Genomic DNA, 10,729 nt, shown 5'->3' with positions numbered 1-10,729 from the left:
TAATTTGATTACAATCTAAATTCTACATCTAATCTTTTATTAAAAAAAAATAAAAAAAGCAATGTACAACACGTCTAGAAATTTATAGATATAATTTTGTTATTATCAACTTCTCTTCTATGACTTTATCACTTTTTCCGATAAAATTATGCTGAGTTTAATTTCTTTTTCTTTGGATAATTTTAAACTTCTAAGATGATTATAACTTTAAAAAAATATGTCTATCCTATTTCCTTATTGCCGTTCACATTTACACTTTTTTTTTTTTAACATTACATTCAATGACTATATGACATTTCTTTTTCGTGCATAAACATACATCCTAAGTTAATTCTTTTTCTCTTATAATCTCTAAAACAATTAGAAATCTAACTTCCTCACAATTGAAAATTATCTATATATATTCTATAGTAGACAAATTATGGGATTGGGAGCAGGGCTAGTGGTTCCACAAAGAGATGTTGGAGGTGAGAAAATCATGACCGTTGATAGGGGTGTAATTTGTGAGAGAGTGAAGGAGTTGATGCGAGGTGCAAAGGGGAGGAAGGTTAAGGAGAGGGCACAATTACTGGGGCAATTGGCATGGCATGCTGTGGAACAAGGTGGGTCTCGTAAGAAATTGGACGAGCTGATTAAGCGACTCACCAATAAAAATATGTGATCAAAACTGTACGGCCCCTAACATCCAAGTCCATTTGGGCCTTGGGCCATGGATCAATAGTATGGCCCAGGGATCCAACCTCCGTACTGCTCGGGATCTCGGCCCGAGCCCACAATAACTACGAGCCTAAGCTGGGTGTAGTTCAAATACCTAAAAAGAAGACTACGGATTCCAGCTCACATATTACTCGGAAAGTCATCCCCGGACGATATGCAAATGTTTGGTCACATCACCCTGTGAGTGCTCGGCAGTGCCTTAGGAAACTTCGCCGCTGAACACACTTGCTGCAGTGAGAACCATTTCCAAAGCCACTTATACCTAAACATCCACTTAAAATTAACAACATTGGACCTCTCATTGCACTAGTTAAAGGGTAATGATAATCCCCCCACTAACAATTGGCTATAAATAGGAGAAACTAAAGAATGGAAAGGGGATGCAATTTTGTGGAGAGAAAAGAGAAAGAGAAAGAGAGTCTGAGAGGAAGAAACACAGAGAAAGAGAGAAAAGTGATCTCATTTAATCTTTAAATCTAGAACGACCCAAAGTAGGATATCCAAACTTACCATACAAATAAGTTGTAAGCCCAAGTAGGGGTTTGGCCCAGTAAACCTGTCTTTGGTGCACACAAAAACCATAAGCACGTTACATAGAATAGATGCATAAAATAATTTTTGTTTCAATTTCAATCTGATTTGGATGAGACATTGAATGGTAATTCAATGAATCATTTACGTGTGTTTCTCGTGATTTGGAATTGTATGACTTATTGAATAATCATATGACAATGTTTTTTTTTTAGAAAGATCATATGACAACGTTAATTGGGTAATTTTACTTTTGATGTTAATCATATATAATTATCATTGGGTTATGTGGTTATCTTTTAATTATAAATAAATTATGTCCAAGTGGTTCATGCCTTCATGGGATTTGAAGCATACATATGTACATATAATCCTTTGAAATGGTGTAATCTTCTTTAATTTTCTTTTTAATTCAATTGTTATAGTAAATGAGGAGATGGGATTTGGATCATGGTCCTCTTAATAGAAGAAATTAGTCAATGCCATTAAACAAAAATCTTATCCTCGATAAAACTTCCATTTCGCTGCAACCAAAAAAAAAATTAATGGCTCTCCACTTTCTTAAGATAATGAGGAAATATGAATTTAATTACAGCCCTTTTTGATCCCATACAATACACTCATTAAAAAAAATAAGGGCACTTGGACTACTCAATAACTCGTTTGGTTTGATCTTTGCCCTTCTTTACCTAAAGATCTGCACGAGTTTGCCTCACGGTGAATGTGATGTGGAAGCATCATTCATGGTTGGTGAAGTAATTTCCTACAATCCATCAGCGGCAGAGTTAGAATTTCAATATGAAAACAAAAGTAAAAGCAAAACTGTTTCGTATAGAGACATCTATATAATCATTAAATATTTAATATATGGACTTTAGGTCAAGTCGCATTTGTTAGTATTTCTGACAAAGATATTTATATAAATTTCGAATAGTGGGTTCCGGTTAGATCAACTGATAAAGTTTTTAATAGTTATATAAGAGATTTAGGGTTCAATCACTGCCTACACCAAAATTGATTCGTGTCTTGGTATTATAATAAAGAGCTATTATCAGGAGCGGAAGCTATAAGTTGAAACTCTCTCAAAAAAAAATTTCGAATAGTCCATTCACTTAAAAAAAAAAAAAAAAAAGATATAAACTTTTTAACATTAAATGTAATATATATATATATATATATATATATAATAAGTAAAGTTGAGAGAAAATCCAATTAGATTTCAAATTGGAATTCAATTAGAGTCTAATTTTGCGCCACATGTTCTATCTAATCTAAGTTTTTAAATTTTTATGCCAAGTGAGTTAATTCAATGTAAAAATTGGATTTTAATTAGAGTTTAATTTTGCGATATGTGTCCTGTAAGGGGGGATTTTGGGGCCCAGGCCCAGTGAGCAGGCTACTTTGGCCCAAAAGACCCTCAACAATGAATTTGTAGAGAGTGGGTCGAATAACTAGGTCAAGACAGAGTGCATGTAATTGTTAGTAAGCCATGCAACCATGTAAACGTGGGAACGTTTTATTAAGCTTCCTGGGATAGCAGTTCATGAAACAACAACTTGACCTTTTCTTATAGAACTTCTCTCTTTTTCTCTCTCTTTTCCTTACTTTCTACTCTCTGGCTTCCGATCCCCTGATCATGGGGGTTTTCTTCTCTTATATAGCATCCTTCGAACGATAATGGCCCTACACTTGTTGATCATCTGGGCCTCTACTTGAGTGCCTGTCCCATAAGACATCATCCTCCTTTTCTGTGAGTTGCACTGGCCAAGATAGTACTGTTCTCCTGTCCTCTCCACATTAATGCGGCTGGAAAAGTAGCTTCCTTGCATTTAATGCGGCAGTTGTGGTTGCCCCCCTGTGTGTCCAGCATTTTCCTTCGATTTGGGACGATTTCCCACTATGTGAAGGGTTTGTGTTGGAGTCCCTTTTGATGCGTCCGAGGAGACGTTCCTCCTCGGACGCCTCTGAGGCGGGCCTGGCCTGGCCCGGCCCAACAGGGTTGGGCTGGAAGCCCTCTGGCCATATCCTCTCTTCTTGTCATGATTGGGCCCCACATGGGTGCCAAGGCTCACTGTTGACTGGTGAACTTTACCCCCACATGTCCCATTTAATCTAAGTTTTTAAATTTTTGTGCCAAATGAATTAATTTAGTGTAAAAAAACAAAGAGTCCAATATAAGTAAACCATAAAAAAAAACATAATTTTTGAATGATTTTATATTTATGAGCCTTTTTTTTTATAGAACTAAAAACAATTTAAGTTAAGTCATCTATATATATATATATATATATATATATATGTCCCATCTAATCAATTTTTTTAAATTTTTGTGCCAAATGAGTTAATTTAGTGTAGAAAACAAGGAGTCCAATATAAATAAATCATAAAAAAGCATAATTATATATCTAACACTATATATAAAATTAGAGGAAGAGAGAGTTTGAATTATTTTATATTTATGAGCCTTTTTTTGTATAACTAAAAACAATTCAAATTTATAAGTCATATATATATATATATATATATATATATATATATATATATACTAATAGGTAAAGTTTAGAGAAAATCCAATTAGATTCTACAATTAAAATCCAATTTTGCAACATGTGTCCTAAATTATTTATTTTTAAAAAGGGTTTTATTTCTTAATTTTGAAATCAAATGTGGAACCATATCATAAATATCTATTCGAGTTATTGTGTATAAAAACTAAAGAGTTTAGAATTAATGAACATAAAAATAATTTAAAAATGGACAATTTACATTTTTTAAAGAGTTAAAAAAAAACATATAAGAATAACTATCAATAATATTTAAATTATATAAATAAGAATTATACTATGCATCTTAATATGTATCTTTTAAATATATCTATGCATACACATGAAGTGTTACAAGATAGTTAAGTTAAACTGGAGACATATTTCAAACTTAAGATCACTTATGGATACCACGACAAACAACCATTTATTATAAATACATAAACTAATAATAAATTATAATTTTTTTTTTTTTTTTTTTTTGGGTTGACGTAGGTTATGCATCTTTTTATTTATGGCTAACATGGGTTATGCTTTATCTTTATATTATAGCTAGGGAGAGAATTACAGAAACTATTTATTTTAATTTTTATGGACCTGTCATGGTGTAGTCTAGTAGTTAAAGGCTTGAGATGAACTGTTAACCCAAATAGCTTAAGTTCAATTCCCACTAAGAGTTCCCCTTGATTACTTGATATAAATTTGTTCCCATGTTCAAGACCAGTGGAGCACGGTACCACAGGAACTAAGACACCTCTCAACTCTGAATTCCTTATAAATAGGAAAAGGGTTATGTGCAAGCATGATTCCATACCGCCATAAGCATGCAAATTCCAAATTAAGCGTATGGATTGGCAAAATAATTTGTCTTCTTGCCACTGACTTCTTTTATATAAATGTACTTATGCCCTAGGCCCTAGTTTTTATACCCTTCATATCTTAATTATCGTTAAAATATATATATATATATATATATAATAAAATGGTGTGTGAGTCTTATGTAATAGATTATGGGGTTTTTACGATGTGAAAGAGAATAATGATGCAAAAGTAGTATTATCCTCTCGTGTTCTGTTCTTAGTAAAATGTAAAAATATTCAGTATAGTTTTGTTTCTGTGATTAGAGTTATGGGTTTTTTATTCAACATGCTAGTAGATTTTAAGCACAAACTTCCATTTCCATTAATTTGTCAAGATGCAGGTTTATATACTTGGGAGTTGGGACATGAGAAGTCAAGATATGTCGTGGTTACTTCTTTGGACATATCTCTTTCTCCCTCTGCATTTATGGTAGGTATTCCAAGCTTTGCCCAAATGCCTAGGCTAGGCATGCCACTTTTGTAGAATACATATGTCAACTGACTCAACTTCAAAATAAGACAAGGGAAAAAGTTAATGGATGCATCTGGTATTTTTTTTTTAAGGGTCATATAAATGAGTGCTTTTAAAGCAACAGTTAATAAATTATATTAAGAAAATTTTGATATCATTTTTATGAAAAATATAAAAAGTTGTAAAAAAAAATTGCTATATAATTTTTTCACAAAATATTTCTGAAAATAGCTTCCAAATTAATGCCCTTTGTGCATCTGTTAACATTTCTCAATATGAAAATATATCCGGTTCTATTTCTGAGGTCAGAGTTAAGGGTTTTTTATTCAATATGCTAGCAGATTTTAAGCACAAACCTCCATTGAATTCCATAAATTTCTCAAGATGCATGCACGTTGATATTCATATACTTGGGACCTGAGAAATCAAGATATTCCGTCGTTACTTCTTTTATAGCTAGATTCCAAGCTTTGCTTGAATGCCTAGGCATACCACTTTCACAAGAGGGAGACAGAATCTGTCAAGCACATTTGTAGGAGCTGGTCTTATGCAATTGACTACTTTATTAAATTAGTACCGGCCATGTTTAATTATGTAACTCTCTTTTCAATGCGCCCCGGTCATCACCTAGAAAAGAATAAGGCAATAATCTCTGTTTCTCTCTCATGTCACTTAGCCAAATTTTTAATGAGTAATTTTTATTATCATCTTAATCAAGAATTATTCATAATTGGATATATAAAAATGGGATTTGATTTGGTTTTGTAAATTTTGATAGAGCATTCAATGTATAAATACGTAGATCTATCAATTATTTAGACTTGCGCAAATTTGTCAATTAAAAATAATATAAGAAAGAGAATGAAATTAAAAAGAAAAAGGTGGATTTTATATTCTTTTCTTGAACTATCTATATAAATTTTAAATTTCAATTTTCAATCCTTAAACTATGTGATTGATTGCTATATCCCCGTGTTAAAAACGTCCTAAAATTTTTATCATTTTTTAACATTAATTTGGACATTTTGTAATCAAGTGATTAAAATATATCCTTGTAATGATGTTTAAAGTATCCCCAAAACATGTAAAGATGTTTAAACTATATTTATATAGGGTTGAGATTGGACAGTGTAAGTTTGTAATAAGTTCATAAAATATCAAATTATTACTTATAATTTATTAATATATAAATAATATATTTTACACTAAAATTATGAACTAGATAGTTTCCCAAGTGATGTACGGATACTTTGAAAAAAAATTTATGTTTTTTTTTAAGAGTTATTGATAATACTCATTTTGTTGTATGATATTTATATTTTGCCCAAATGTTGAAAAATTCTTTAAGACTCAATTTTATTAATTCATATTTTATATATAAAAATAATTGTCATAGAATTGGTTTCCAAATATTGAGATGAATTGCTCTACTAATCTAAATTTTTGAGGTTAGAACAGTCAATTTTTTAGACATTTGTAAGAGATTAATATATTATATTATTTGTAAACTTTAATTTTTAAATTGATTAGATGATTTTGAAATTTGAAATTTATAAATTTAAATTCAAAGCATAAAATACTTTCATATCCTAAAATTACAAAAAAATTCAAGCAACCTCCCAAATACTTCCTCAACTACTCCATTTTCACAACCAAATAGCGGAGAAATTATAAGGTCCACATGGTGGATAAGTGATGTGGTCCACCATTCTACTAAAAAACTTCCACCTATTTAAAATTGTTGGTTAGAAATTTTTTTAAAATAGAAATTAATTACTAACTCAACAATTTTAAACAAGTGGAAGTTTTTTAGTGGAATGGTAAACAAGTGATGTGGTCCACCAGAAAACTCTATAATTTCTCCAAATACCGAGCCCCATATCTCAAACAGTAAACTCTCATTTCATTATCTCAATAAAAGGAAATCATTTGTAAGTACAGGCGCACATAAAGAAAATGTGATAAATTAAAGAAAAGATTGCTAAAAACACTTCCATTTTTCAAGATTTGATTTCCTTTAGCAAGACTTCCACATTAAAAATAGAAATAAAAATAAAGCACAAAATATCACTCTAAAATCATCATTGACTTTTACTTTTATCGTCGTGACTCATATCAATATCCCTTTAAATAGCAACAAAAAAAACTACAAAAGAACCTATAAATTATTAGTTCTAAAACATAATAAAAAAGTAACCGCCATATCTTACTTGGCAATTTCCCTATGCACAACCCTCATGACTTTGGCCGTGGCATATGTGGGTAATCTCTATGAAATAGCTTCAGACCATGTGTTTTCGGGTGGGTACGCTAACATCATCAAACCTATTCACACATTAGTTTGGATTATATGTTTGGTTGTTTTCTATCACTTAATTAGATCCACGATATGGATGTTATGCTACTATTATCAAACCTTAAGAACAAGGTATTTAGGGAAAAAAACACAAAACTAAAGTCTTCAGTACTGCTTGTATTTCAAAGATGCTACCTCTTGAGCCGCAGCCATCAACATGTCAAACTGAATAATAAAGTGTAGTTTGGTGAGGTTTAACTGTTCTGTAATTTTTTTTTGTTCAAAATTTGTAATAAAAGGTTGTTTGGTGTCCTCCAATTTTTGTTATCTTTTACTTTTTCCTAGGTTGGACACATGAGTATTTTGTTTATTTGGTATTCCACGTGTTGTTTCTCATGGGGATGGGAGTGTTTTCTAGTACTGTTTCTAAATCTCCTTCTTTGAATGTTCCAAGTGTTACGGATTTGTCACCTTTGGATCCTATAGATTTCTTGTAGCTAAATATTCCATTCACTTTGAACATAGGTGACATCTATGATGTTCTTTTAAATGGTGATCCAAATTCTAACGGAGCTTATGGGTATTGCTTAAAAAAAACAATTACAATCACGAAGTATATTATCATCATTAGTTTAATTTTTTATAACTCAAAATTAGATTTTTCTTTCGATAATCAAAGATACATCCCAGCAATTGGAAGTTTAGGGTGATCATTAGTTTTTATCCTATGTTAATTGTTATTGTTATGTTATTTATGTTTATGTGTATTGTTATTGGTATCATGTTGCCCCCCTAAAAAGCACTCATTGGTGATATATATCATTGAAAACAAAAGATATTTAATGGTGTACTAGAGTTCGTCCAAGTACAAGTAGGAGAAAAGAATTCAATTTGATTCATAGAAAGGTAATAAAAAAATAAAAATTGCAAGGGTGGGGGTTTATGAGGGGGTGGGGGGCATCTATGGAGATGCATCGGCTGCACAACCTTGTCAACTTATAATAATTGGTAAAAAATAATAATAATAATGAAGGCTTAAGGTTAAGGGTATTTTTTTTTTAAACCAAAATCACAATCAAGAATTATCATCATCATCATCATTACCATCATTATTAGTTTTAATACTATGTTGATGTTTATTGTTTTTTTGTTTATGAGTATGTGTATTGTTTGATACAAAGATGGTAAAACAATTTCTGTAGTACCAAAATTTTTTAAAAAAAAAAAAAAAAAAACAATATTTCTCAAGAATGCAAAGGTAAGTTAGGAAAAATATTCACTTCTTAATTACAATTATTTATAACATTTTGTACATCATTAAAAAGCAAGTTAGAAATTGAAAATTATTCTTTTAGTTTAAACTAAGTGTCTGTTTGGGAACAACTTATTTAACTAAAACTAAAAACTTTTTGTTAAAAGTACTGCATGTAAATAAAGATAAAAATTAGCTGAATAACATAATAGGACCCATAAATAGTACAAAAAATAAGCTGAAAGTGTAGATAAGCTAAAAATTCAGCTCATCCCAAATTCACACTTTCTCAACTCCAATTTTTTTTTTTTTTTCCTCCTACTATCCAAATCTCCGGAAACCTACCTCAAAAAATAATAAAACACTACAAAATTACAATTCAAAACCAAAATACAAAAATATTTACTTCAACGCCACTTATATGACTTTAAATCAAAGTTGGAATAAGTAATGAGAAGAAAAAATTGTGGGAAAAAAATTTTAGTATATTATGGGATCCTTGTTCTTTTTCTCATTAAGAATATATCATTAGGAAATATAATTTGTGTTTTGTGCAAAATTGCAAGAATGCATAATTAAATTCACAATTTTCAATAATGCTTTAAAGTCACGCAATAGAAATAGGTGGCTAATCCCAAGTAGAACTGTTGATTGTAGCCTTATACATGACAATTGTAACACTTTTTCATCAAATAAAAAAAATTTTAAAAAAATCCTAAAGTACAAGTCAAAAGGGGAAAAAAAAGGTAAAGGAAAATTTAAAAAAAAAAAAAATTGTGTAAATACTATCATAAACTAATCCAACATGTGAATAATTGTGCTCAGAGATCTAGGGACATCATATAATAAAGACATAATAATTTGGTGTAAAGGATAAGGACTAATTTTGTAATATTCCTTTTTTTTTTTTTTTTTTTTTTTTTTTGCTATCATGGGTTACACATTATCTTTTTATTTTTCACTAACATGGGTTATTTTTATCTATATATTGTACCTAGGGAGAGAAGTAATGAAACTATTTGTTTAAACTTTCATAGATCATTAGGGTGTGCTGCAGTCTAATAGTTGGAAACTTGTGATAAACCGTAGATCCAAACGTCACAGGTTTGATCCCCTTAATCGTTCCCTTAGATATACACAATTTTGATGGGTTAGAGCTGAATATCCATGATTTATTTCCTAGGATTGGGTCCAAATGATCCTTCCTTGGTGAAGTTTCCCATGTCAATCACAAAAAAATAAATAAATAAATAAATAAAAAAGTAGTGGGAAGGCAAATTTTCACATGACAAGTTCCTGACCAGTGGAGCATGGTACCATAGGAACTTAGAAGTTTAGTTACATTTGAGGACCTAATAAAATAATATTACTAGACACCTCTGAATTTCTATTAAAAATAAGTTATGTGCAAGCTTGATAAATTGATACCATATCATAAGTATGCAAATTGCAAATTCTAAATTAAGCATCTGGATTGGCAAACAAATTTGACTTCTTGTTACTGACTTCTTTTAAATAAGTTTTGTTACCCTTAGTTTTTATACACTATATAATATATAAATATACATTGTTCCTGTAATATCCCATGTATTGTAATTTGTTAGTTATGTCCTGCAATATCTAATATGTGTTTTATTGGGTTTGCTTATTCACATCTTACTTGTGTAGTATTGGTTAGGATTATATAGAGCATCTATAGGGATCGAATATATATATATATATATATATATATATATCCTCTATATTATATGATGAATGTCTCCAGAGTTGTTCAACAAATGCAGAAATTACAGAAAATAAAACTTCCTATATCAAAGTCAGAATCGGCAAGCCATAATAGTAGTTGACACAAAAAAGCGCTTGAGCGAAGCTCAATGAAATGGAGGTGTCTTTGTGATTAAAAATCGCTTGGGTCAATCAATTCGAAAAGGTTGTTATTCATGGCACTCTTGCAATGATGAGACAACCAACTATTCACAATCAGAGAGAGAAGCACTCTATGAGGCATGGAAATAAGGTTTCAGAGAGATCATCCTTTTTTCTAAAATCAAATCAAGG

Source organism: Quercus robur, chromosome 5, assembly GCF_932294415.1.
Source record: "Quercus robur chromosome 5, dhQueRobu3.1, whole genome shotgun sequence".
NCBI lineage: Eukaryota > Viridiplantae > Streptophyta > Magnoliopsida > Fagales > Fagaceae > Quercus > Quercus robur.
Note: the sequence above shows the minus strand (reverse complement) of the source record.